The 26,406-nt window shown below is 42.3% G+C and overlaps 1 long non-coding RNA gene across 1 annotated transcript; it reads right to left on the bottom strand.

Annotated features, from left to right (window-relative positions):
* Window positions 1-1,429: 1,429 nt before the first annotated feature.
* Window positions 1,430-3,677, bottom strand: LOC139434550 (uncharacterized). The gene is made up of 2 exons (XR_011643881.1): window positions 3,268-3,677; window positions 1,430-1,819 (listed from the first exon to the last, which is right to left on the bottom strand). It is a non-coding gene; the product is annotated as an uncharacterized lncRNA (long non-coding RNA).
* Between the last annotated feature and the right edge of the window lie 22,729 nt (window positions 3,678-26,406).

Genomic DNA, 26,406 nt, shown 5'->3' with positions numbered 1-26,406 from the left:
AGGAGGTTTTTGAGTTTCTCTGAGTGTTGAGCTTTGCTTATATACAGGTACAGGAGTGGGTGTCCTCTCATTAGCAAGGTAACACCAATGTTGGCAAACTGCAAATATTAGGAAATCTCCCTCCTCCACATTTCAAGGTGTGGATCAGAGATGGAAACCAAACACCGTATGATGGTGTGTTGCATTCATGTAATACCTCATATCATAAATGATTATAGTTAACCTAATTAGTCTAGTGTTGAAAAATTAAGAAAACAAATGCAATGAAATCTGTAAATGTAATCTCCTGCGTTGAATCCCTTCTGCATATGTTTCGGCAAGACACGGCTGAAAAGAACATTTGTAATAAAAATTGAATGATCTTTTCTTTTTTTTACATTGGGCAAAATTCCAGCCTTTTTGTGACTCAGGATGAATGTCTGTTTATAATAAAAAACACATTTGAAAAGCTGCCACACCGAAATAGCTGCAGTAAAATGCTATATAAGGGAATGATACCCAGTAATTATTACAGATGATTGATCAGCTGTTTTTTTCAGTGTGTGATGTTCTTAAAATGTATAATGATATCTATCTATCTATCTATCTATCTAGTTATCCACTCATGGCAATTATTATGTAACAAAGCAGAAATGCAATACTTTTTGTTTTGCATTGGGCACAACCCCAGCCTTTTCGTGACTCAGGATGAATATCTTTTTACAATAAATGACATTTGACAAGCTTTCACACTGAAATAGCTGCAGCAAAACACTTACAAAAAAGGATTGAATGCAATTGTTAATAAAACAAATTGCTTGCAGAAATGTCCCTTAACACAATATTATATTACCCATTACACGTGTCTTTGAAAGACCCTGAACAAGTGTCATGTTGCCAATGAGAACTCCTTTTGACCGAAAATAAATTTCATTTTTTTTTTTACTAAGGACCTTTGAGGCTTTATTGTTCATTCAAAGCTACATATGAGTGACGACTTGAGTACAGACCCGGGGGGCATTAGGAAACATGCCACGCCTGATTTTCAAACATACTTACTACAAATTACAATAATGAGATGTAAATATAGATTAACATGTGTCAAATAACCCCAAACCAAGGTGTTGCCATGGGCACAAAAGGGGTTATTCAAAGAAGTATGTAATAGAATCCATCATATTATAATGTGAAGGTAAAATTCCACATGCAGTTCATTTAGTTAACAATTGCAGTCCAGTCATCCTTTGTTGGAGAGTTTCTCTGAAGTCATTCATGGATTTAGATGGATAGACTGTATCTATGTGATTAAATGTGACCTCCTCTGGGGTCCCCCAGGAAGAATTTTTTTTAATGTTGAAGTTAAAAGCATCAATCTTGTGCACTTTGAGAGCAACATCAAGAGATATGGATACATCTCTCAACACTCATATGTCAAAAAGAAATCAAAGAATCAGAATCAGAAACGGGTTTATTATTTAAAAACACTTCATTTTCCAATTAAATCATAAACGATGTCAAATTATTAGAAGTTGTTAGTAATCAGATTAAACAGAAAAAAGGGATGGAAGGAGGAAATAATAATCCCTCATCTCTTGCTGTTTGCGGTTGAAATTATCTCTTTTGCTGGCCAAACATGCTGGATGGAAAGCAGTGATGTCTCACTTGCCTTGGCCCTGTATCTGCAGTCCCTAAATCAGTCATGTTACCCATTGACTCTTGTCTGTTCTGGTGTTCCTGTTCATTGTTGTCTCCATTGTCATTCTTGTCTGTTGTATCTCCTTCTTGTGTGTCCCTTTCTCCTTTTCTCCATCCTCTACTCCGTTTGGCTCATCTGTGATGACTGTGTAGGTAAACACAAACAAGTATGTAAGTCAATCAGTTTCCAGCTCTGTCAAATAAATGAATTTCAAGATACACACATTTGTCTTCATTAAAATGAGTGTCACCACACTGTCACAAAATGTAATACTAACCAATTGAAAATAGTTACATGTACATTGGAAACCTCTTGTAGATATCACTGTTAGAGTAGTTATCTGCCAATAGGACAGAATCATGCCTATACAAATGCAGTTTGAGTAATTCACTTAATATATTCACTTAAAACTTTAATATAGTCATTTTCACTTAGTACTCTAATATAGGCATCTTTCTGCATTCAACACTAAGGAAAGCTGTACAATTTGACATGATGATGAGGACAAAAGGCCTCCGACAATGCAGATCATTTTAAGATGCGGGTCAAGGCTTAATATTTGGGAGTGTCCCTTCCCCCCTTTCAGGAGCCCCACTGGATTAGCTTTGATCTGAAATATGTGTATAACAAGCTTGTTAGCTGGCTGTCCATCTCATAATGTTCACATAGAAACTAGCTGTCAATAGGAAATATCAATCAGAAGAATTATATTTTCATGCAAAATCTGTCACAAAAAGAGGATGCACATTTAAATGCAGGTATTGTTATGGCAACGTCAGTGGCCAGACAGCCACATTTACTGCTGCAAATACGTTCAAACATGCTGTCGACACGTAAAGCAGTGGCAACTATGCCACCATTTCAGCTGACTTTTTCTCAGAAATACCGTCACATAACATCCATATATATTTCAGTGCTAGGTTGATGCTTAGCACAGCTAACTATGAAACACTTTAACTGGCAGGACTCAGGATCAACTACTACTGTAAGGTAGCTTCTAGCTTCATGTCGAACACAGACAGTAAGTCAACATTTCCCAGAGAGCTTTCTTTGAAATCACCAAGTAACGCTAAAAAACACAACATTTAGATTGTATGACAAAGTGTTTATTTAATAATATATCTGGCTAGCTATAGCTACTTGCTAACGGTTTAGCTTATGAAGAGTTTATCGCCGGCCACAAGAGGGCAGCGTCACTGCTGTCGCTGCCCGGATATGCCGTGCTTTGACCCGGTAGTGCTTAGCGGCCATTTTAGTTCACATGTTGTTCATTCACTCCGCCTCGAGTTGAGACGTTCATCCACTCACTCATGTAAGACTGTTTCCACTACTGTTTAGTGTGTCTTTAATATATGTAATTTAATATATGTGTATTGGTCATGACATGCATGTATGTAATACTTTGTCAGCTTATCCTGCGGCATTGCTCTGTTTCAGGGTGTCGTCATCTTTGTCAATAAAGTACCAAGACTGACATTGAGGAGTGTGTTTCTTCAGTTTACCCCCGCGATTCAAAGTAACGTCAACGTAGCTATAATGTATGCTTTGCTTACATGTTGACATAACTTTTAAGTTTACTGACAGGTACATACCTTGTTCACCTGGCTCAGGTGGTGGCTCTGGGGTTGTTGTGTGAGCCACCACTTGAGAATGGCCGTCTTTTTTATTAAAGAAATGTCTAATGTCCATCTTCAGAATCTCCGCGTCCGGGGCTGACAGTTTAAAGTTTAAACGTTAGGCTTGTTTGAGACACATTGCGGCTCGCCTCGAAAGTAGACGAGAGTAGCCGATCGCAGCCGGGGGAGGTGTCAAAAAGCTCGTTTTAAGTAGGACAGCTCGGACTCGGAGTCGGCTTGACTGGCTGGGTTTGCAATGGCGGAAATTGCGTTGGCGTTTTTCGTTGCAGTGGATGAAGTGGATGCAATAGAAATGCTCCTCCCTCTTAATGTTTGCAAAACTGATAGGTGGACAGGCTACAAATGATCCGCACACATGAAGCGTAATGAGCATGAATTGAACAGACCTGCTGCTGTGTTAATTATTTAGCTGCCACTTTAAGCTTTATGATGTGTACAATATGGATGTAATTTGATTTAATCTTGCCATTTTAAATGATGTATTCAATAAATAAGGTTAAACCAAATCATTACATTACAATAGATTTTATTTTAATGATTTGGTTTAACTTAAAGAGAAACTTTATTATTATTGCACATATTACAGGTACTGAGACAACGAAATGCAGTTTAGCTTCTAACCAGGTGCAACAAGCAGTGACGTGGAAACTAATGTACACAATCTACAGAATAACATATAGAATGAATTGAATGATGAATAAACAGTGGGGTATGAATACACTAGATATCAGCCTGTGAGCAGTATGAACAGTGTGTATGAATATGCTAAGATATATAAAGTATGAAAACGGTAAGCAGTATAGTATAAAATATATAGATATTAATTTCATGATGATAAACATTGTGGAACAATGATGAAAAATGGGAATGGATGTGGCGACGTAAAACTGACACAAAACAACAACAAACTTTTGCCAGCCAATTGGAGAGTTTCATCAGCAGCACGTGGTAAAAACCACCAATGAGCGCTCAGCTCGAGATACCAGCGAGCCGTTTCCCATCAAGCATTTCGCTTCCACAGCTCGTGGAGAGCAACTGCGCCAACTCGCCTCGCCTCGCTCTCAAGGCTGCGGGCGTCTTTGTCCCGCGAGATTTCAAAGTCTCATGTGGGCGACCCTCCAGAGCAAGTCGGACAAAATGACTAACCATCATGCAATGCACTAGCAAGACGTTGATTGCAACTGCGCAGGTCTGCGCAGGTCTTGCTTGTCTCAAACAAGCCTATTGTCACAGAGGAGAGGTACGTACCTGTCAGCCAATAAAACACGTTTATTTCCATGCAACTCTCTGATTGGTCTGGTAGTGTCGTCTTGCCTCTGTGTTGCATTCACTGAACATGGGAAATTACATTTCTGCCGTCCGTCCTATAGGTAAAGTAGGTTAATGTATTATATTATTGAGGGAGAATTTGTCCGGGGCTAAAGCCCGGATGCCTACCCCAGGCAACGCCCCTGGGCAGCAGAATAGGATGTGTGTGTGTGTTGCAGTAGTCATCTGGCTGTATCATAACTACTCAATTATACTGATGCTTGTGTTTTTATTGATTTCTTTCTGTTTCATTCTTTCATGTTGTGAGTACTAAATTGCCACAACTTTGTGAGTAATTGGCTTAAATGTGTTTAAATTACTTATGTGAAATAAGGAGCAGGTTGGCATGACAGGAGACTGGGGATGTGGGGAGAGGACACATTCTTATCTAAACACAGAATGCCAAGTAGCTAGAACATACATTTCTAAAATATATGTGTGTGTTTAATTACTTTGTATCAATAATAATAGGGAGTTGGAAATATGAGGAGTAAAACCATTATTCAGAGTAAAATGTGAGCAGGAGAATGCCCTTATTTGAAGATAAGTTTATTGTTTAAGTTTATTGTTGGCATGTTATATTATTTTGTTTAGCTTTATAATGCTATATTATTTTTGAACACTTGGTGGTGTGGGTTAGCTGCAAAGGGGTATAAATAAGGTCATAGGTGACCGGAAAGGCAACAGAACACAGGTAGAGGAAGAGCACACTATTCTAACCACACACGGCAGATGCTCACAGCTACTGCAAACAATCAACCCATTCAACTCGTACAACACTGAATGAACATCAAACTAAACTGCATTCAACGACCCAAAATCATCTGTTATGTTCTGTGTAAAGATCACTCTTAACCTCACCTGTATCTACCGCATATATGTACTTTTGTCCACATTTTTGTTTCTCATACATATGTAATAAAAGAAAAAAATATATTTGGTCATATTTCTTTTTATTATTTACGTTTATTTGTCAAATAGTACGCATGAAGTTAATTTGATCCCAATGTTTGATGTAAGTAGAATGATAAAGACACCATCATACAATTTAACAAGCGACAGAAACAACAGAGCTGACGTTGACAAACAGTGATTTAATACTTTTATTCACTTATTGCTTGTTCTTTTTAAATTGAGTTACTATGAAGTAGCTGCAGTAGTTGTAGTAGTTGTTGAGTTAACATATTGGGGTCAACAGTTGTGGTCACCCCATCCTGGGTAGTCACCATACTCATTTGAATCAAAACAATGTTGAATAATAACATTTAACTTGTGATAATTAGAAACAAGTTGCCATCAACACATCAACATTGATTTACAGATTTTATGAGGACCAAAATATATTTTCAATTGTATATATACAGCTATTTTCAACATTATAAGACCAACGAAAATCTGAAGACATGTGAAGCCTTATCATTTAAGTTGTTACTGGGGTGTAACGGTTCACAGAATTCACGGTTCGGTACATACCTCGGTTTGGGGGTCACGGTTGGGTACGGGTTCGTTCCAACAAGAAAAAGCAACAACAAAAAAGTCCCAAATCCATAATTCCAGGTTTGTTTTTTATTTATTTTGAACAGTAGTGCAAGTTTCAGTTTAAAAATAAGGAACTTTAACATTTTGAATAATTAACTTTCAATAAAAGCTGGGGTTAGACAAAACACTTTGGATCACGTGATGACACCGGCGAGCTGAGCGGAGTAGTCGGGTGCAGGCGGTAATCAGATTTATATGATTTAACCAAAACTGAAAGTTTCAAAGTGTAATGCGCAGTCAGTTCTATTAGTGTGTAAAAACATCTGCGTCTAAATGCCCGGCAGTAGTTTGACTAGAGCTAGAGCAAAGAAAGACAGCGGCCTCATGGCAGAAATGTTTGGTGAAGAGGAACACGTCCCCAAGTGGGCTAGTCAATTGCTTTCTGAAATACAAAGCATTAAAGAAACCTGTAACGTAAGGTTTGACAATCTGGACAAGGCTATTGTTCAGTTGAAGAAAGACTCTAAGGCCACTTCTCAAGGAATAAACAACGCAGAGAATTAGCGTATTAGCGAGATAGAGGATAAAGCCAATTCCCAAGGGAAGACAATGAGTGATCTGTCCAAAGAAGTCAAAGCCCTCCAGGGTAAAATGCTGGATCTGGAAGCTAGAAGTCGGAGAAATAATCTCATCCTAGCCGACCTCCCCGAGGGTAAAGAAGCCGGTGGCATCTCCCCACTACTGGATAAAATTCTCTGACACTTCCTGAAGCTGAGTGACACAATCCCCGCACCTGAGATAGAGCGTGCCCACCGCGCTCTGCGTCCCATCCCGGACCCTGGGCACCCTCCGCGGCATATCATCATACGTTTTCTCAGATGGAGCGATAAGAACGAGGTGTTTAAGACGCTGGCGTTTGCTAAAGGAAAGCTGACATGGGACGGACATGATCTTCGCATGTTTCAGGATTTCCCAATGGAGATACAGCGCCAGCGGGATTCATACAGAGAGCTCCGTAGCATACTGCGCAAACAAAATGTACGGCACGGCATCCTGTACCCTGCCAGACTCATCGTAACCATCAACGAGGAGACTTTCATATTCAAAGAAGCTAAGAAAGTTCTAAAAGAAAAGAGACCTGATTTATTTGGGATGTGACATTACCACAAGACTGTGAGTTGGCCTACGCCCCCACCGCACGCGCACACATGCGCACATACGCGCACATCCACACACACAATCATTTACATTGACGCACACGCATGCCCGCACATACACTGACTCATAGTTGCACACACCCTCATTAGGATTTTGATGCAGGCTATACTGTAATGTAACCCCCAACTAGTTAGCAAAGTTGTGGTTAATGGCAGACAAATGAATAGGCCTATAGGCTATTGAAGGACTGGATTACCTCTCCGCACCTGAGCTCCGCGGCTCTTCTTTTTCTTCACCGATAGAGATGGACTTTCCTCCATCTCAATTTATTTTCCGTCGTATTGCCTTTTGGCAATATATTTTTTGTTTTTGTGTGTATGTGTGTATTGTTAGGGGGAAGGGTGGTAGGATCTCTATGTTTTTATGTAATCTTGTGTTGTATTTTCTACGGTCTTGTGTTGTTGTTTATATATTTCCCCTCCCTTGATGCGTCAATTACACCCTTCCTATTTGACCAAAATACTAGCCGGGCGTCCGATATGATTGTTACCTTACTTAATACACAATTGAACAAAATTATTTAGCTTAGTCTGAATGTAAATGGAATTCAGAATCCAATCAAAAGACATAAGATTTAGTTGTACTTAAAGTCTCTAAATTGTGATATTGCTATGCTACAGGAGACTCATTTGAATGCGATGGAATCTAAAAAACTAAGACAGAATTGGGTAGGACAGATATTCTCTTCCCCTGGAGGAAAAGCTAGAGGAGTCAGTATTTTAATTTCTAAGAATATGCCTTTCAAATCATCCAATGTACATGTTGATCAAGAGGGAAGATATGTAATTGGCTTAGGTTTGCTACAGAATGAAATGGTGACATTAGTGAATGTGTATGCTCCAAATAGTTTACAATCTAAATTCTTTACCTCGCTGTGCCCAAAGATATTGCAGTCCATAGAGGGTCCTCTTATTATAGGTGGTGATTTCAACTCTGTCTGTGACCTCTTTGACCTCTGTCTGTCTGGATCGATCCAGCCACCCTCTCCCTTCAGATAAAAACATTTCCGCCGCCTTGAGGGACTTCCAATCCGAGCTCGGTATTACAGATGTGTGACGCCTAGTGCACCCAGATGCCCGAGAGTACTCTTTCTATTCCGGTGCGCATAACTCCTACTCAAGGATAGATTACATAATGATGTCTTCAAATTTGATCCAGAATGTTATAGAGATCAAAATGCATAGTATATTATTAAGTGATCATGCTGCGGTATCTGTCACATTTTTCCCTCCAACCAACCCTTGCAAATCCAAACAGTGGCGACTTAATACATCTCTACTCAAAAATGAAAAATGCACACTGCTCATTAAAGACCAAATTATAGATTTCTTTGAGATCAATCTAAATGCTGTACCAAGCGTCGCCACTGTCTGGGAGGCTTTTAAAGCAACATGCAGGGGCTGGTTAATTTGTTTCTCCTTGGCAGAGAATAAAAATCGCAGAGAGGTGAAATCCCAATTAAACTTTAAACTCAAGACTCTAGAAGAGCAGCATATGCTAGACCCATCCAATGTAGATCTAAGGAACTCACTTCTCACCGCTAGGATTAATTTGCAGAAACTTGTATATGAGGAGACAGCTTTTGCTCTTTTTCGTTTACGAAGAACATACTTTGAATCCGGAGACAAAGCAGGGAAAATGTTAGCTCATAGATTGAAACAAATAGAAAACAGACAGATTATTCCAGCGATCAGAGATGAGCATGATAGGCTGTGTGATGCAGCCAAAATCAATGAATCTTTCAATAATTATTATTCTAAATTATATAGCACAAAAAATAACTTGAATGAAGAAGCCTTAGATAGCTTTTTTGGAGGTTTTAACCTCCCTAGCGTCAGCTTGGCTGACAGATCTGCTATGGAGGCACCTGTTTCCCAAAATGAAATAGAAAACGCAATCATGAAGATGGCATCAGGAAAAACTCCAGGGGACGACGGTTTTGGAACAGAGTTCTATAAATGTTTTAAATAACAGCTTTCACCATATTTACTGTTGTTATTCAATGAAATATTAGAATCTGAAGCCATGCCTCCCTCCATGAGCAGGGCCATTATTTCATTATTGCCTAAACCGGGCAAAGATCCTTCTTTGATTGGTAACCACCGCCCTTTAAAGAGCCTGTGACACGAGTTTCCCCCATCATCCAAACCCATCAATTTGAGTAAATATTGTCCCCTTGAAAACCCTTACTGAACTGATTTTGGATATTTGTACTTTGATAACCATTAATCTGCCCTTCAATGTTGACCATATTCTGGATCTTCTCGGGGATTCTTCAAATCCCGCTAAATTATGTGTGACGTCATTGCGGGCCAAGCGCTCCAGGTGCACCGTTCAGGATCCCAGCATCTGCATGTAAACGCATGATGGTGCACACAGCAGCAAGCTCAAACAGCGATGACAGTTTAATTTTAAACATGTCTGACCCCCTGATCCCACCGGAAGCGTCTGCGCTGCGCTGCGCTGCGCTGATGAGTCGGTACCGGCCCATCGGGATTCGTCCCGATGGCCAGTCCGCCACTGCATCCCGCCCAGCCCACGTAAACTGACAACGGGGGAAGCCTCGCTGCGGGGAAACGGTGCACCTAGTGTCCCGATCGGAGTGGGAATAATAATAAAAATAATAATCCGTGCATTTTATCCATTAATTTCCCCAACATTGGGGTAAAAAAAACACACGTTTAATCCATGTTGGTGTACTACAACTACAAAAAGCATCGGTTTGTTTTTTCATCAGGAAATGCAGACCGGCTCAAACAAACGATTTTTAAATCATCATCCTCACGATCATTTCATGTATCATATGTTTGCCGAGTTGACATGAAAGCACTAATAAATGTAGTTTCATCCACTTGAGTTTACAACTACAAAAATAATCGATTTGTTTTTATATCACATCCGACGGGGGGAAATTCAGCAGCTCTCACTACCGATTTGTAATCCTAATTTAATCATCTTCACCACGATCATTTATGTTTATGTTCGCCGAATTGACATGAAAGCACTGACTGTATACTGTTATGGAAATCTTAGACCCAGTCAATACTGTGGAGATTCACAAGTCAGAAAGATCAAACACATAAATGGTGAAACAGACAGAGTTGTCTTTCTGGTTTTTTATTTGAAGCTCCAAATACAAAGACACAATACAAAGACACAGGTCTCACAGAGTATAGGATAGTCTGCAGGAGTGTGCGCAGTAGTAATAAAATAGCAAAGCTTATATACAGGAAAGGGCGGGAAGCTCAGAAATCTGTCTTCACACGGTCTCATATTGTTATTAGACACCTGTCCTTGAGCTGTAGATAGTAAAACGGTTCTCAGAATAGGGAAGTTCTTGTGAGATTTTGTGTGAAGAGGAGTACACATCATAGTCTGCCAAATCAGCTCTGTAGCCTTGAAGCGCTTGGGAATAAAAGAACAGCACATCTCAGGAAATGGTATAAGCCAGGCCTATTCAAATGGCGGCCCGCGGGCCAGATGCGGCCCAGAGCCAACTCCCGAGTGGCCCAGCCTCCCGTGGCCAAATGTCTACACTAGTACAAACCATGAACGCAACACCCGAGTGGCCCAGCCTCCCGTGGCCAAATTCCTACACTAGTACAGACCATGAACGCAACACTCCGCGTTGCCTAGAAACAACCAAACAACAACTACGGCGCGCTTTTTTTGAAAGTACGTCGAGTGGTCCTATGATAGCAACTCTAAAATATGTCTCTCTCAACTTTGAAGCGTAAACTTGACGATGAAAACCGTCAGTTTAACCCTGCCTGGACCGACAAATACTTGTTTATTCAGCCGTCAAATCCAAACGCCAAGCCGATGTGTTTAATTTGCAATCAGTGCGTTGCGGTACTTAAAGATTACAATTTCCGGAGGCACCACAATGACAAACCCGACTTTCCGAACAAACTTCCCCGAAGGATCTCAGGAGAGGGCGGTAAAAGTGCAGAGTTTGATTTCATGTTACAACCGGAGCTCTACCACCATGGTGCGAACATTCACAGCCCAAGAAAGAGCTACAGCGGCGTCTCTCCGTGTTGCATGGATCTTGGCAAAAAATAAAAGGCCATTCACAGACTCTGAAACCATGAAAGAGTGTATGCTGGCCGTCGTGGATGAAGTGATACATGACGACAAAATTAAAACGTGTGTGACATCTGCTATTAAAAATGTTCCTTTGTCAGACACGTCACACATCCGTAGGGTTGACACTCTTGCTACAGATGTGTTTGAAACGCTGTTGGAAGAACTGAAGAAAGCCGATGTAATGTCCATTGCAGTAGATGAGTCCACAGACAAAAGTGATACCGCACAATTGTGCATATATGTCCGTTTTTTCGACGGCAAATGCTTCCGAGAGGAATTGCTTGGCTTACTGTCGTTAGAAGGACACACAACTGGCGAGATAGTCTTTGAGAGAATTTCAGCCTTTTTCAAAGACAATGGTCTAGATATGGAGCGTGTGTGCATGCTTGTGACAGATGGGGCTCCATCCATGGCAGGGAAAATAAGTGGTTTAGCAGCACGTTGGTCCGCTGTAGCACCCCGGCTAACATCCTTACACTGCATTGTGCATCAGACGGTGTTGTGCGCAAAACTCGGTGGGGAGCTCAAAACTACAATGAACAATGTGATGGCTACTATTAATTTTATACGCTGCACATCAAACCTCCAACACCGCTTATTCCGCAAGCTGCTGTCAGAGATGTCAGCTGAGCACCACGACCTGCTTTTGCACAATGATGTCAGGTGGCTGTCCAAAGGCAAAGCACTGGAGCGTTTCTGTGATCTCAGAGAAGAGATTATAACTTTTCTCCGCAGCAGCAAACAAAAGAAGGCAGAAGCAAACTTGCAACGCATACTGGACGACAGCTACATGGCAGATGTCTGCTTTCTGAGCGACATATTCAAACATCTGAATGACCTAAACGTGGGACTGCAAGGCAGAGACAAAACGGTCATTGATCTTGTGGAGCAGATGCGCGCATTCCAAGTCGAGCTGGACCTTTTCGCGACCGACTTGAGCACGGGTCGGATGCTGCATTTTCCGATGCTCCACAAACACATCACATCCCCGGCACAAATCACGGATGTGATGACACAGTTCATTGCGAGGTTGAAAGAGAACTTTGCCGGTCGATTGGATGGACTTGCTCTGCCCACAGAGGTGATGGGCTTTGTCAGAGACCCCTTCACTGTTGCAATAGAGGGGGGCATATCCAGCAGAGCAAAGGAAGTGGTCCCCTCCATCGACGAGGGGACATTTATACTGGAGCTTATTGACATGCAGTCATCCGTAACCATGGCACAAGAGCAGCGCAGCAACGGGCCAGCGAAGTTTTGGAGTGATGTCAACAAACAGAAGTTCCCTAACCTTAAGAAAGTAGCGATCTGTGTGCTCAGTATGTTTGGATCAACATACACATGTGAATCAAGCTTTTCACACATGAACTCAATAAAAAGTAGCACTCGCTGCTCCCTGACTGACAGCACTCTTCACCAATGTCTTAGGATTGCATTGACATCCTATGAGCCAAAAATCACTGCTCTTGTTCAAAACAAAAAATGTCACTTCTCCCATTGAGAAAGTCAGCGAGTAGACGTGTTCATTCATATGTTAGTTACCCTTATCCCTTGTTATGGGTTTGTGCACTGAAGGGTTTGACAGTTCTTTTTGTATTCATTTAAATGCACTTTGTAATGTGTCTGGGTCAAATGTGACCAACATGTATTATTTTTTGTTAATACTTGAAAAGTGAAAAAATAGTATTGCTACAGTACTACCTCTTTGTGTTACATTGGAGCTCTTTAACTGTTTGTTAATGCACTTTTTGATGTGCATGTGTCATATGTATCCTATTTTGTATGTATGAAGACATTTATTAAGACTGCTATTATTGTATTCGGTTAAATGCAAAATATGTTAAAAAATGTTAAAAAAATAACCTGAATATTTTACTTCTAAAGCGAACAAAATGTAATGCTTCAACTGTGCACTTTTTGTTTTGTATGCACTTTGAGAATCCTCAGATTCTGTTAAATTAATGCTAATTTGTTGTGTTTTTATGCACTTTTTGACGTGCCTTTGTTAGATGAATAAAAATTGTGTTGGTTTAAAATGTGTCATTACCCGCTTTTTACAGGCCGCTGAATGTCTGGCCCAGCTGAATTGAGTAGTTATAAAATCTGGCCCAACTGAATTTGTAATTGAATAGCCCTGGTATAAGCATTTTAGACAATGAGTTGAGAAGCATTTGATTTAAGCATATAAGGTATAAGGTAAGATAAAAAAATGCCACTACATTCTCCCCTTTTGATCATACTTGATCAATAAAAAAATAACAAATGACAGGATATACTGATATAACACATCAATGAATACACTCCATTGCTGGTTTAAGTAAACACATCACAAATATATCATAGAAAACTGGCTGTTTTTGTGGAGGACAGACTCCAATATAATGTAAGCATAAGAGGAGGGTACACTCGATTCACATGATTATATTGTAGTGTCGAAATCAGACTCTTCTGATTCTAGCTGGTCTATCTCACTGTGGCGCAAAGGATTGTCGTGTAATGGAATAGCAGCATACTGAACGAAAGCTGAGGATACCATGCTGGAAACGCACTTCTTCAGTATTGGGATAATCAAACAGGTACAACTGATTAATAGGCCGAAAATGATCGCCAGGGGTGTAACTATCCTAGCCAGCCATGCTTCCCACCCGCCCGATGTAAGCCAGGACCACCAGTCCCAGCCACCTGCGTTGGATATGTCATCCGCTTTCATGTCGGCTAACAGGTTGTTAAGATGCAGCACGGTGTCAGTGATGTTCTTGGTGGCGTCGGGAAGGTATCTATCTATGTTATGGGCATTGTTTACTGTACCCCACCATGGAAACAGGCCGCCACTAGAGTGCATGTACCTATCCAGAGGGGAGCCAGAACTTGATAGAGCTTGTCGCCGCACAACCAAACGTAATCTTGTGGCGCGCTAAACCCAGCATCACTGAGCCAGGCCAGTTGGAGGGAAATATGGTTAAGCAGTGAGTGGGGGTGTGACTGTCATCTTCGACATAGCAGATGTAGGCGTCTGCCCACCCCAGTTTCTTAGGGTCGGGGCAATGCATGTAGTCGCACGGGTCTAACTGCACTGTGCTATCTTCCCCATCCCTTAGAGTAATGTTACCAATCCCTGTCTTGACCAGCCCCTCTGCCCATGTGGTTCGCCCTGCTTTCCTCATGTACTTCTTAGATACCTCGATTTTGGCTAACATGCTGTGTGCTGACCATGGATACATAAAATATAGGACTAGTCCTAACACAACTATCATGGCAAGTATGCAGAGGAACCATTCTATGATTGTCCAGGCTCTCCAGTAGTATCCACATTAGTGTTGTCACGATACCAACATTTTGGTTTCGATACCGATACCAAGTCAAGAATTGCGATTCCGATTCTTTTTCGATACTTTTCTTAAAAAAAGGGAAACAGTCTTAAATATAATCAGGGATGCAAACTCATCAGGTATGAAAAAGGTGACAAGGATCCGAGCCCCCCGACCCCACGGAATATCGGCTTTAAAATTAGGAATAACAGATGATTTTAGCAGTCAGAACAACTAAAGCAGCAGTGTTACTAAGAACAGAAACGCCAAAGAGTCACATCTAATATAAATATATATAAAAGCATTTATTTTAATTGTGTAGCAGTGAGTTTAACATTTTGGCAGCACTGTTGAGCATTTTAAAAATGTATTTTCATGCCTCTGTGCAAGGCTTAGTCTTTCTATCTGTATAGCCACTGGTGTAAAGTAACTATGTTCATAAACTATGTTCAGATACTTGTACTTTATTTAAGTATTTCAATGTTTCTTTTGCTACGTTGTACTTCTAATCCACTACAGTTCAGAGGTACATGGTGTACTTTTACTCCACTACATGTATTTAATACCTTTAGTTACTTTAGATGTGGACAAATGATGTGAAATATAACCAAGTGTTGAATCAGACTTTAGTTCCACCTGGAGTAAATCCACAAGCTACCCTGCAGTCTACAAAGTACTTCAGACTAGCTGCACCTTCACCAGCTTTGAGAACACTTTCATGATCAATCATTATAAAACATATCATATATATTATTCTGAAATGGACCAATCTGCACAATGACTACTTTTACTGTCGCTACTTTTTACTTTTACTGTAACAGAGTATTCCTACACTCTGGTGCTTCTAGTACAAGACCTGAGTACTTATACTTTTACTGTCGCTACTTTAACTATATGTTGATGATAATACTTTTGTACTTTTATTTGAGGATCATTTTGATTGCAGGATTGTTCCTACATTCTGGTACTTCTACTTTAACTCAAGTACAAGACCTGGGTACTTCTACTTTTACTCAAGTACAAGATATATACTTATACCACCTCCGTTTATAGTCTATGAAAAAAACTAATAGAAAACGAAGGCTAAAGCTAACGTTAGCAGATAGTGATGCTAGTTTGCTAGTTAAGTTTGCTCAACGATAATATTGCGACAGAAAAACTCATGCTCTGCCGCTCCGACAGGGAGCTCTGCTCTGAACACCTGACTTCTGGCCCGTTCACAGACTTCTGGCGTCTTTTTTGTCAACAAGCCGAGGCGCAGCGGCAGTTGCACTCCCACTTTCAGCCATGCTTCTCGTTTTCTCACATGCTCTGGCAGCTAGCGCGTGGCCGCGTGCACGAGAGAGGGGAGGGACTTAGAACGTGCTTGAGAGGAGCGGGACTGCAGGCACGGCTGCAGTCCAGGGAGTGGAAGCAGAGCGCTGAACACACACGGCTCTTATTAAAATGGCGCTTTTTCACGGGAGTACTTCATTCTTAAAGTACCGATACTAATGAAATGGAGGAATCGTACCGTTTTTAACGGCAGGGTATCGCGGTACCTTTCAAGTATCGGTACATCGTGCAACACTAATCCACATTGCTCACGGTTGCGTTGTCGTCTTTCCAGGCGAGCCCTCATCACGAGGCCGGAATGCTCCATGGGGTGTGTGTGTGTGTATTCCCTCGGTTGATTTTGTGACACGGACAGTCAGACTCCGCACACCGGTAACACAAACGAGAAACCAGAGGCATATGAAACCGCTCAGCTGGCACTCGCTCGTGACACCTTGTGTGTAGTGTGTTTTGGTGTATGTAGTGCAAGTGTGGTGCTGGTGGTGACTTGGACACGTCACTTGTTGTCGTCTTCCGTTGGTGACTTGGACACGTCACTTGTTCTCGTCTTCCATTGGTGACTCGGACACGTCACTTGTTGTCGTCTGCTTCTACCGTTTCTCCTTTCCTGTGACTACGACCTTGCAGTGGCTGGCGTGGACCCACGTAGCTCTCTCGGCGACCTTGACCGCTGTCTGGGTGACGAGAAGCACCTGGTAGGGACCTTGCCAACGATTGGATTTCCAGCTCTTTCTCCGGAAATCCTTGACCAGCACGAAGTCGCCCGGTTGGAGATGGTGAAGTGGACCAGTGGCAGGGGTAGGTAAGGCTGCGGCTACCTGACGTCGGATGTCTGCTAAAGTGGATGACAGGTTAACACAATATGACAACAAAGCATTCTCACACAAAGTTGTGGAGGGAAGAGGACATCCTGGAGCCTTGAGTCCAATCTGTGGAGGAGCCCCAAAAAGGATTTCAAATGGGCTGAGTTGACTCCGTGTTCGTTTCCGCATCCGCATGTACATCAGCACAATGGGCAGAGCTTGTGTCCATGACAGACCTGTGTCTGCACAGCATTTTGCTAGTTTGTTTTTTATTGTGCCGTTCTCTCTTTCCACCCCACCCCCACTCTGTGGATGATAAGCACAATGCTTTCTGATGTCCATGCCCATGTATTCTCCTATCTGCGTAATGGCCTCATTAGCAAAATGTGAACCGTTATCGCTAGAAATGTTGTCTGGTAGTCCCCATCTAGGAATGATTTCCCTCAGTAGTGCCTTTGCCACAGCATTTGCTGTCTGTGCTTTTACTGGGAAAGCTTCAACCCATTTGGACCACATGTCAACCACCATCAGACAGTGCTTCTTACCCTCTGATGGGCTAAGCTCAATGAAATCCAGCATTAGGTGCTCAAATGGCCTGGTGGGAGGTGGATGTGCTCCGGGTCCTGTAACTTTTACTGGTCTACCAGAATTTTGCATAATGCAAATTAGGCATGCTTCACAGTGCTTTGGAGCTGTTACTGTGAACCCCCTTGTGAACCACTCCTGATTGATAGACTCTAACATCCCTCCTTTTGACACATGATCCAACCCATGTGTCAACTTGAGGCTTTTCCTGCTTCTCGTGTGGGCATTCAGCGATCCGATGACCTGTCTCTCTGCAGTTAAAACAGCGGTTGGTTCGGTGGCCTCCTCCTCATCCTCTGCCTTTTCCTCCCCGGCCTCGGAAACCTCCTTTTCCTCCTCGGTTCCCTCTGCCCTGGCCATCAACCTGGGCATGGTTGGACCAGGCGTTTGTAACAGCCTGGACCCGCCCTCTTGTTCGATAATGCCGCTGTTCTCGATGAACACTTGTTCTAAGCGGTGGAAATAGTCATTTACTGCTTCATCCGGGTTCTGCTTGCATGCATAGATTCTTGACATGTCGACTTTGGCGGGGAACTTTATAGTTATCGCGGTCTCGAGGTTGGCCAAAGCATCGCGGTAGGTAGCGTTCAGGTCATGCTCCCACTCGGTGTTTCCCATGTGCTGTTGACCTCCCAGTAGATGGGTGAAATGGCTGACGTGTGTCGGACCCATTCTGCAGGCTGCTGCATGGAAGTCAGTGATGACATTTTGTCAGTGAAGGAAGAGACAGGGATTTTAACAAATGAGTGTGCGTAAGGTGCGAGAGGAATCAGAGCAGCTGCCTTTGCGGCTGAGTCAGCAGACGCATTTCCTAGGGAAACTGGGTCTGTACTGCTTGCGTGTGAGGCACATTTACAGACTGCAACTTCAGATGGGAGCAGAATGGCGTCTAGTAAGCCTGCAACCAGTACATGGTTAAGTACTGGTTTGCCATCAGATTTCAGAAATGGTCGACATTTCCAAATAGCCCCAAAATCGTGTACTACCCCAAAAGCATAGCGTGAGTCAGTGTAAATAGTCACAGTTTTGCCTTCTGCAAACGTGCAGGCTTCAGTTAGTGCGATGAGCTCTGCTGCTTGTGCTGAGAGGTGACATGGGAGTGGTCCGGAACGGAGTACAGCAGAATCTGAAACAACAGAAAAACCCACCCGATTAGTGCCCCCTTGGTCGCGAGAGGCAGACCCATCAACATACAAAATGAGGTCAGCGTTGGTCAGAGGAACGTCCTTTAAGTCCGGTCTAGGTGTGCACACAATGAGAAGTTCGGCAACACAGTCGTGTTCGTCACAGTCTTCAGGCAAAGGCATAAGAGACGCTGGATTCAGAGTGTTACATCGCTTGACATAAACATTAGGCATGTCCAACAGGCATGTGTGATACCTAAGGTAACGTGCAGCAGAGAGGTGTGGTGTTCTCTGTTCACAGAGGATGAGTGAAACAGCATGTGGAACTAACAGGGTCAAAGGTGCATATCCCACAATGTCACGTGAGGAGTTGAGCGCTTTCTCAGCAACAGCAACTGCACAGAGACATTTAGGCAGGCCAGCAGCTACAGGATCTAGCTTGGAGGAAAAATAGGCAACAGGCCTCTGTTTTCCTCCATGATCTTGAAGGAGAACTGAGATCATACACCCATGTCGTTCATCCACTGCCTGAGTGAAAGGTTTAGTGTGATCAGGTAGACTTAGCGTCGGTGGGGATTGGAGAGCCAGCTTCATTTTAATGAAGGCTTTGTCGGCTTCCGGTGTCCATATAAGGTGATCTGTAGGTTTCAAACCAGTGACGTGCGTGATAGTACGCAGTGGCAACTCGATTGGAGAATAGTTTGGAATGAATGATCTGCAGTATGAACAAAAACCCAAAAATGACATCTGTCACTTAGTGACAGGTTTTGGCAGAGCAGCGTATAAACCACACACTTCTCTTTATCCTCTTTACACAGGCGTGGGGGACCCTCTCCTCGACCTTGGGTTTCCATTCTCCCCTTTCCCACGCCATCAAAATGACTTGATATCTCCTTAATTTCTGCTATGGTCCATGGGCGGTAGACGAATGAAGGACCATCATGGCCAGCCACCTGGATCATGGGACAGGCGATATTATGCTCTTCGTCCTCCTGGTCGCTCTGGTTGTCCTCCTGTCTGCAGAGGTGTTCTTTTTTGTAGTGTTCAGCTTTCCTCGCGTCTCTCTTCTTTTTCTCTTTCTTGTCACGGATCTTTTCCAGTCTTGGTTTTGCTTCTTCATTTTCTTTTCTCTGTCTCTCATCGTCTCTGCTCACTCTCTGTTTGTCTTCCTCTGCAGCTGCTCCGGCGGGGGTCGGTATGTCGACCTCTGGTCCAGCAGCCTCCTCAGCAGGCAGTAGAATGGCTGACGTGTGTCGGACCCATTCTCAGAATTAACAATTTCTTTATCTCCGGCCTGGTGGGGGAGAATTGTCTACAGAACATGAGGAGTGCTGCAGCGAATTTAGCACCTCCTAACTCAACATCTGGGAGGTGATCTCTTGATATCTCCAGTCATTTCGATGGCGTGAGAAAGGGGAGAATGGAAACCCAAGGTCGAGGAGAGGGTCCCCCACACCTGTGTAAAGAGGATAAAGAGAAGTGTGTGGTTTATAAGGGGGGGGACACATGAAACCCTTTTTCTCTTTCTTATCACCCTCATCGTCAGCCTGTATCTTTCTTATTACCGCGGCCAATTGCCTTCTTTCACGGCACTCTGCTTCATCCTCCCAGTTTTTAAACACTTTCTATGAGTGTCCAGCTCCTCTAGGTCTCTTATTTTAATTGTATTTGTACTCTTCATCCCATCTTCATGTTCTTGTAATTTATTCTTTAGGTTTGTGATTTTTGTCTTACTAAAAGAACCTCCCTTTGGAAATCCGAACATTTCCGTCCATATATTTAATTTAGACAGACTGCTTTCACCATGTTTTGCTCGCATGACATCTACAATCGGACCCTCAGGAGGGTGTACTAGCCCCCTACTCTGCTTTGCTCCCATAACAAAGTCTTTAAAGTGTTACCTAAACACCCCGTGTTACCAAAACACTATTTTTCACCCGTCGGTGATGTGATATTTGTTCCTCAGTACAAATCACACAAAGACTGATCGTAAACCCAGGCTACGATGAATATCCCAAATATCCTACTTTCGAGCAGTCCCTCTCATAAATGTCATGGAATTTAATTACGTTTTAACTTTAAACAATTTAGACACTGTACATCTCACCGAGAATTGAAAGCCTTTTGAGTCTGTTGGATCTCGTGAAGTCAATCGGTTCCACCCCGGCGCTGGTCCTCTCGTCCCGTACGGTTTCTGTCGAGGTAGAGGAGAATCCGAGGATCCTGGAGCGACCCCCAGCGTCCGTAGGTGTCCCCAATTGAACTTGCAGAGATCCTGCCGACAACGCCAATTGTTATGGAAATCTTCACCAGTCAGAAAGATCAAACAAATAAATGGTGAAACAGACAGAGTTGTCTTTCTGGTTATTTATTTGAAGCTTCAAATACAAAGACACAATACAAAGTAGGGGTCGACCGATAATCGGCTTGGCGGATTATCGGGGCCGATATTCCGCATTTGACCGATTATCGGTATCGGCCTTTTTATATCAAATTGCTGATACAACTTTGGCTCTGATGCGGCCGTTTCTCTGGCTGCAGTCACCATTCTGTGTACACGAGCAATGTCCCGCCCACAGCGCTATCTGATAGGCTATTACTGAAGATTTCCGGGCGGGAGCCAGCCAGAGAGGCGGGACCTTCTCAGATTACAGGCAGGTGCGAAATAACAGACACAGACTGAAGCAAGCAGCAGCGCTGAGCGGCAGAGCCATACATGTGTTAAACCGAAGTTCAATAAACATCCCTATCCCCTATGCTGAAGTTGCAAAAACACCACGATCCTATGATCCAATTCTATCAGTTTCCCAGTTACACAGGGACGCGGGAAGTCAGTCAGAGTTGGGGGTGCATGCAGCATTTCGCAGCGGAGTAAATGTGGTGGGGGGGGGAGGGGCTGCGAGTGAAGTGGAGCCTCGCAGTCTTTCAGGTTGATATGTGAAGCTCATTAGCTAGCCAACATGTATTTAGCAAATGTTTAGCAAAATATTAGAAGTGAGGCTACTAGACTAACGTTAGGTCTACTGTAATAGCCTCACTTTTAATAGTTTGCAAAACATTAGCTAGCACTAGTGTTTTGCAGTTGCTAGCAGCTTATTGGGATTGTATGCTAGATAGACAGATATAATAAATTAAGCATTATTGTTAGTTAAGCATGTCAGCCTGCAGCCCCACTTCTTGTTTCTCTAACTCATTGCAGATGACTGCACTAAAGAAAAAGGCACAGAGAGGAAACCAGTTGTAAGATGTTTAAAAGTTAATTAAACATAATATAGGCTATGCTTAAATGCATTTCAAAGAAGTTGTGTTGAGTTGTGTTGGAGTTTGTGTTATTCTACATTTTGACACCAAGATTTTTTTTTTTACTGCAAATGTATATCGGTTCCAAATATCGGTTATCGGTCTCCTTGATTACTAATAATCGGTATCGGTATTGGCCTTGAAAAAGCCATATCGGTCGATCCCTAATACAAAGACACAGGTCTCACAGAGTATAGGATAGTCTGCAGGAGTGTGCACAGTAGTAATAAAATAGCAAAGCTTATATACAGGAAAGGGCGGGAAGCTCAGAAATCTGTCTTCACACGGTCTCATTGTTATTAGACACCTGTCCTTGAGCTGTAGATAGTATAACGGTTCTCAGAATAGGGAAGTTCTTGTGAGACTTTGTGTGAAGAGGAGTACACAAAATATTCTGCCAAATCAGCTCTGTAGCCTTGAAGCGCTTGGGAATAAAAGAACAGCACATCTCAGGAAATGGTATAAGCATTTTAGACAATGAGTTGAGAAGCATTTGGTTTAAGCGTATAAGGTAAGTTAAAAATGGCCACTACAATACTGTAGTCAACTTCATTAAAACGTTATTAACGTGCCTAAACTCAGTAATTAACCATTTCTACGCATGACAACACACTTTGTCCGTGTTTGGCTCTCTCGCCGCACAGTGAAGCATTCCCGCATTGACGTCACTTCCGGCTTCCCCCAAGACATAAAAATGAGTCGAAGGAATTTCCCCGCGATGTTCAAAATGATTGATATTTATCTGAACGGTATCGCACCTTCTTTTTTAATCTGACGGTTTGAGATTACTAGTAGCTCAATATTTCATTGCACAACAGTTGTTGGGAGGCTGTCACAGGCTCTTTAAGCCTTTTAAACTGTGACTACAAGATTCTAGCCAAGATACTGGCACTCCGTTTGGAGAAGGTGGTTCCATCTATAGTGCATCTAGAGTCTAGACCAAGTAGGTTTCATTCCAGGCCGCCAGTCCTCAAATAACATGAGGAGGGTTTTTCAGATTATCCTAGAAGCAAGCTCCAGCAACTTGCAGCATCACTAGATGCTGAGAAAGCTTTTGACCAAATAGAATGGGCATATCTATTTTACAAGTTGATTAGCTGGGTAAAGGCTTTGTATAGCGCTCCCTTCTCTTCTGTTAGAACTAATGGATTAATCTCAAAACCTTTCCCCTTACACCGTGGCGTGAGACAAGGGTTAGTCCCCTACTTTTTATTATGGCTCTAGAACCATTAGCCTGCGCAATTCGCTCTAATGGTGACATACATGGTGTGAACATTCATGGACACAATTTCAAATTAAATATTTACGCTGACGATATACTTCTTACTTTGAGCAAGCCAGCACTCTCTATACCCGCAGTTCTTGATAAGATACATTTATTTGGCAGCTTCTCTGTATATAAGATACATTGGAACAAGAGTGAAGCAATCCCACTTAACTCATATACATATAAGCACAACCTAATGAATACCCCTGTAATGGCAATCTCCTGTTCCTATGTCATATATATTTGCCATTACTTCACAGAAGGGCTGAAGAGTGATCCGGACGCAGACACATACAGATGACTTTCCGGTCCTTTGTTGCAGTTTATAATGAGGTTTATTCAGCGTTTACATACCAGGGTTTAATTGTACAGTTTTAGTTGTTGTGATGAGCATCTGCCGGGCTGATGGAATCGGTATGCTCTCTCTTTCTGTGTCCTTCTCTCTCCTGTCACCTATGACCTCTTTATATACACCCGGTGCAGCTAAACCCCGCCACAAAGTGTTCAAAATAATATCGGACTATACGTATAACTTAAATAAACTGACACACCAACAACACCCATAAAATGGCTCCTACAACCCCCTTTATTTGGAAAACAAATGGAATGAGGTATTTGGGAATTAACATCGTCTCTCCTATCTCTAAAATCTTTAGCCTTAACGGCCCTGCTATTTTCCAGTCCATTAAGGAGGACATCAACAGATGGATGGCCATACCACTTTCTCTATGGGGCAGAGCCCCCAAGGCTCAATTCTGGGCCCCATCCTCTTTTTACTGTACATACTGCCCCTAGGTTCAATTCTCACAAAACACAATATTCCCTTCCACTGCTACGCGGACGATGTACAGATCTATCTGCCTCTCAAAGCAAATGTCAACTCACTACAGCAGTTGATGGACTGTTTAACAGAGATAAAATCCTGGCTGAGCAAAAACGTCCTCAACCTCAATGAGAGCAAGACCGAGGTAATCTTTTTTGGACCCCGACCTCCAGCCTCTCCGGTTGATATTCTGGGCTCCCTAAGTAAAAACATCCTCCCCTCTGTCATGAACCTTGGAGTGACCTTCAATAGCACTTTTAAATTCGACAAGCAGGTCAGCACCGTAGTAAAATCCTGCTTTTTTAAAATAAGACTATTGGCCAAAACCAAGTCGTATTTATCTTTTAAAGACCTGGAAAGGGTTATTAACGCCTTTGTGACCTCAAGACTGGACTATTGTAACGCTCTGTATGTGGGTATGGACCAGGCATCAATTAAACTCCTTCAGCTAGTCCAAAACGCAGCTGCACATCTCCTGACTGGCCACAAAAAGCGTGACCACATCACCCCAATTCTGGCCTCACTATACTGGCTTCCAGTCCGGTTCAGAATTGATTTTAAAATCCTTTTATTTGTTTTTAAAGCACTAAATGGGTTGGCTCCGGCCTATATAGCTGAACTCCTCCAGCGCTACACCCCAAGCAGAGCCTTAAGATCTGCTGACCAGCTGCTGCTGGTAGTGCCTAAGACCAGGCTCAAAACCCGAGGGCACCGAGCCTTCGCAGCAGCTGGCCCCAGGCTCTGGAACACTTCCCCTCCATGTGAGGTCGGCCCAGACCCTAGGGGCTTTTAAATCCACATTGAAGACACACTACTTCTCTCTGGCCTTCTAGTTAGAGTGGGGTCATGACTCCTGACTGTTCCTTGTGTTGTTTTTTATCTGTTGTGATTTATTGTCTTTTATTGTGATGTAATGTGTTTTTATAACATATCCTTTAATGTTGATTAACTGCAGACTGTTCATTCATAATCTGATTATCTTTGTAGTACAAAGTGATGAATTTAAAAAACACATTAAAATAAAAAGATATTTTATTTCTACAGCCGCTAAATAAAGAAACCTCTTTCATAAATAAGACATTTACTCTGCAATAATGTCATAGGTTTGATGTTTCTTGTCATTTCTGTTAGGAAAGGACATGCCTGAAGAACACAACTGCCTCACCGTTTTCTCAGAGGGGCCAGAAGAAAATGAAAAGCTGATATCAGATTAAAGACCAATACAGGACATTCACTAAGACTACTCTTTTATTGTGAACAGAAGGTCAAACAGGACCATCATTTGTTTGTGACAGCTGTGCCCAGTATGGGCTCACAGATGCAGTTAGGAGGTTTCTTCATCAGACCTGGTCCTCCTCCATCAGGCCACGTCCTCCTCCATCAGGCCACGTCCTCATCCCAGAGAAAGACCTCTCCACCTCAGTCCTCTCCAGCCAAACCCACAGACAGGACATCCGTCACGCTGAGGTTTCTCCCAAAGTCTCTGCACGCTGTCTCAATTGATCCACACTGTGAATATGAGGGGGAAATGTGTGTCATAAATGCTTTAGACAATAAGAAATATGAAGTTAACTGTAAGGAATGGCTCATTCTTTTTGAAATAGACAAAACTATTACTGTATTTCAATATCTCACGTCTGAAAGTTTAATTTAAAAGAAGAAGAGGCCCCAAAAATAAAGATTGGTATATCAATAAATGTAGTTGATTTTGTATTTTTAATTGTTTCAAGTAGATAGAACTGGTACTTAAGAGTTTGAATACAGTCTGGTTGCGGAGGAGGCACACAGGTAAGAGCAATAACTAGCGACCATCACATGTAACTAAGCTTGACTTGAATTTATTAAAAGTATAATTAAGTAACAGCAACAAATCTAAATCTAAAAACTAAAATCATGCAAAAATGTAAATCTTTGCTGGGTCCACTGTTGAATTTACCACATATTGTATATTTTTGAAACCTGAAGGCTTTTATAGATTTGTATGCATGTAATATCCCAAAACTCAATACCTTAGATTATTATTGAAAGTTTTGCTGAATAGTTTCATGTTGACTTACCTTAAGCAACGTAAAACGTGCAGACCGGGAGCAACAGATGTAGGTTAGCCGGCTAGCTGGAGTACATAGGTTAGTCTTATATGTACTTACTGTTAAAGGAATGGTATGCTCATGACACTCATTTTTAAATAATTATCATCCGATAAAATAGACCAGTCTCTGCCAGTCTTTTTTTTTTTTTTTAATCCGATGACATTATCAGTGATTTTAAACTGATTATATACCGAAATAACATCAACACTGTGGGCGCCGCCATTTTCCGGACGTGACGTAAACCATGCGTTTGGTTTTCGAAGACACGTTGATCTCCATGTTATTTACTGTAGTTTCTCTCTTCAAATATGCCTCACTGTATCGCGAAATATTGCCACAATTCTGATAGGAACAATCCACGGAATGCT

Source organism: Pseudochaenichthys georgianus, chromosome 1 (genome assembly GCF_902827115.2).
Source record: "Pseudochaenichthys georgianus chromosome 1, fPseGeo1.2, whole genome shotgun sequence".
Classification (NCBI taxonomy): Eukaryota; Metazoa; Chordata; class Actinopteri; order Perciformes; family Channichthyidae; genus Pseudochaenichthys; species Pseudochaenichthys georgianus.
The sequence above is the reverse complement of the archived record's forward strand: the minus strand, read 5'-3'. Positions and strand labels throughout refer to the sequence as shown.